General features: G+C 43.9%; 1 protein-coding gene across 3 annotated transcripts in view; it reads right to left on the bottom strand.

Annotated features, from left to right (window-relative positions):
- Window positions 1–3,097, bottom strand: part of esr2 (estrogen receptor 2) — an 83,549-nt gene extending 80,452 nt beyond the window's left edge. Inside the window, exon 1 of one of the 3 annotated variants that reach the window (XM_020713362.2) lies at window positions 2,743–3,097. The gene's annotated coding sequence lies outside the window, so the exon portion shown is untranslated. 3 annotated transcript variants of the gene reach the window in all.
- Between the last annotated feature and the right edge of the window lie 233 nt (window positions 3,098–3,330).

Here is a 3,330-nt window from a genome sequence, read left to right as displayed (position 1 = left end):
ACACAGCAAAACTCTCACACCAAGTGTTTCAGTATGTCTACTAACAGGTGAGATGAATCCTGTTCTGAGGCCTTTCACAACATTATTATTTGTATTTCTGTCATCTGTATGAGGTCGATTCAGTATCAGCTTCCAGTGAATGAAAAACCGCACAGTAAATCGGAAGAATAGACGTTTTAAATGTGAAAATTTACATTTACATTGGGTGATAGAGGTCATGGTGAGGTCATTTTTGCTCCAAAACAGAGTCTGCTGACTAAAGAGGGATTACACAGGCGACGCCAACAACAAACTGTTTTCTGGAGCGGAAATGATGTCACCAGAACCTCCATCACCCTTTTTCTTCAAAAATGTCATTCATGCTTGACAATTTTTTTTTCAGAGTTACTATTTTACTTTTCAAATGTTCAATATTTCCTTCAAGGTAACAAGATGTACTTTGATTTTAAAACTGTTTTTTTTACAAGTACAATCTGGTTTCCATTCACGTTAACCTGGTTTGACCCCCCCCATTCGTCTGTCTATTCCGCCTGTTCCCAATCCAAAACACTAAAAAACGGCGGGAGCGGTGGAGGGTGGAGGGGGTGGAGGCAGAGGCGAAAAAAGGGCACCAACCGATTTGATTTTGATTCACAATTCAGTTTGATTTGTCAATCCACAAAGTTCAAATAATTATTATTGTAATTCTAAATACAATTAAGGTTGTTTGTGAAAAACTGTTTTCACATAACCAGTTCTATTAAATAAACAGATGTGGAATGTCACTAGCAGACAAGCTAATAAACAAGCTGAAAAATATTGCATATTCTGAAAAAATAAAAATAAGGTTTTTAAACCGTCAATATTGCTTTCAAAACTTTATCCCACATCATTCATGCAAAATGTATTTTTTGACTTTATTGAAATATCTAAATACAGGTTTGCAACAACAATTAAATACGCAAAACAAATATTTAAAAAAAATAAAGCTTAGTAAAATAAAAATAAAAATTAGGAAAAAACAAGTCAATAAACTCTTAAGAGAAAATTGAGAGAAGTGGAGGAGACTGTGCCTTCTTATGCTGGACAAAGAAAAATGCTTCTTGTCATCAGTTGAGGGCTCCGCCCACCTACTCTTCTGTTTGTTTGTTTGTTTGTTTGTTTACCAGTGACTACAACAGCCCTCTTCCTGAGACAGCAAACATCTGCATCGTCTGTTCACGCTCACAAACTGCCATCGTGTCAGAAGCAGCATCTTCCACCGGTGGGGATTCTGGGATTTCTGGAGAGTTTCTCCTCACTCCCAACTGAAGAGAAACAGAGCAGCCGTGCAGATGTTGTTGAGCCGCTTGCTGTCTGCAACATTCGGACTCAAACCGGCATCTGATCGCTTTGTGCGGCATCCAGCGCGCACCCACCCCCCCTCACCCACCCACCCACCCAAAACAGCCCTGAAGCTGAGCGCTGCAAACGAACATGCGGGCTGCTTTTCAGCTCTGTACTCCCATGTTTTAGTTACAGAGTGTTCTGTGATATCTCTGCTGATGAACGGTCTCTGGGCAGCATTGATGGGGGGGGTCAGGAGCCAGCAAGCAGCATGGCCTTGACAGATTTTCAGAACACACACATGAGGAAATCTTTCAAAAGGAAAGGAAGAGGAAGTCCTTCAAGCCTGAAATCTTATTTACGGTGTAATGGCAGGACACCCCCTCCACACCTCCATACACCTTCCACTCCCCCACACCTGAGCTATTCATTTGAGGAGGATTTTGCTTCTTGCAGCAGCAGCAGGCAAATTGTAGTTCCAGCATGAGCAGTCTCAAGGCTGCAGGGAAGCCGGCGGCACACAACCTCAGCCGTTTCCAAAGTGGCGCCCAAAGAACAACAGCAGATAAGTTCTGATAAACTAATCGCCAACGCCGTCCAAGATTAGGGCGCAAACTCTTAAAAAGCCTGAGCCAGGGAGTCACCGAGCTGTGGAAGGAGAGCGCTGACGAGTGGTGAAGCTGCTGCTCCTGTTTCATGAAACAAAGCCGTCTTTCGTGCTGCCACTGCAGAACCAGAACAAGCAGAAGTCCTGAAGCTGAGGCAGAACTTCATTACAGAAAAGTCATTAGAGATGACTCAGAAAAGAGGCAGAAAGAGAAATGTCAGGAGGAGGCAAAGGTTTGCACAAATATGACAAATTGGAAGGTTTCCGGTTAGATCATTTCATTTATTAGGCCTAAAAAATGATGCTGCAGAAATATGAGGCACTGCTGGTCTATTCATGTTTTTGCTAGTTCTTAAAAATCCTAATTTCTTCTCTCAAAACTCTTATTCGAGCACTGCGGTCTTGTTTTATGAAAGTTTGTTCAATAATGATGAAAACCCTGAGTTTCATCCATTAATTGAAATATTTGCTATCGACTTTAGTGTTTCCTTTTAAAGTTTGCATTTTTTTTTAATTGCAAACTGTCAACAGAAAAAAAGGAGTTTTCACTCTAAACAGAGCCCTTTAGAAGGTCACAAGTCCTCAGAAAGACATAATTCCTCTCATTTATGTCTTGGGTTTGCTACAGTACATCATGAAAAGTTCTCAGCAGCTTGGAGAATATCCCAGAATACCTAAGAATAAATTCTGTTAATAATGACAAAAGTGAGGCTGAACCTCTGACCTCCATTACCCTATGCTAATCAGGAATGAGGACCCCCTCCTTCTTTAATTAAAGTCCAGCTTCATCCTCCATCCATCCACCCAAAGCCCCGTTCGGCTGAACTCACCAATCCATGATGCTGATGAACCCAGATGAACTCCTGAAGCACCGGAGAGACGCGTAAACTTTGGAAGTCCACTCAGTGTTCCGATCCACAGCGCGGCACCTGCAGGAGCCGGACTGCGCTCTGGGGGGGGGGGGCTCCTCTGTCCGCCTGAATGGAAACTTTCTTTCTCTCTTCTCACCAACCTGCCGCACGGCGCGCGCGCAGGTCAGCAGGTGGGATCAGCTGCTTTTCTAAGCTGCGTGGAGCAGACTGACGCGTGAATGGAAGCGCGCGCCGGTGAATTTTTCTCTCCTTTTTTCTTTTTCCTGAGGCCAGTGAAACATTTCCGCTCAGCAGCTCCACAGAACTCACAGAGCGGGTTTAAGGTTCGACCCATTTGGAGGCGTCACAGCCACGCCTCTCCGGAGAGCTGCGCAGCGGCGGCGCGCACAGACCACCCGAGCCATGCGCGCGTTGTCATTTTTTTTTTACTTTATTGATAAGTAAAAAGCAAACCGAGCCCGAACGTTACTCGTCTCATTTTGTCCTGCACAGAGTTATAAAAAGCTGGAAGGCCACAAATCCCAGCAGCAAGACACGAGCTGCCAA

This window comes from Oryzias latipes, chromosome 22 (assembly GCF_002234675.1).
Source record: "Oryzias latipes chromosome 22, ASM223467v1".
Lineage (NCBI taxonomy): Eukaryota > Metazoa > Chordata > Actinopteri > Beloniformes > Adrianichthyidae > Oryzias > Oryzias latipes.
Note: the sequence above shows the minus strand (reverse complement) of the source record. Positions and strands in the feature narration are given on the sequence as shown.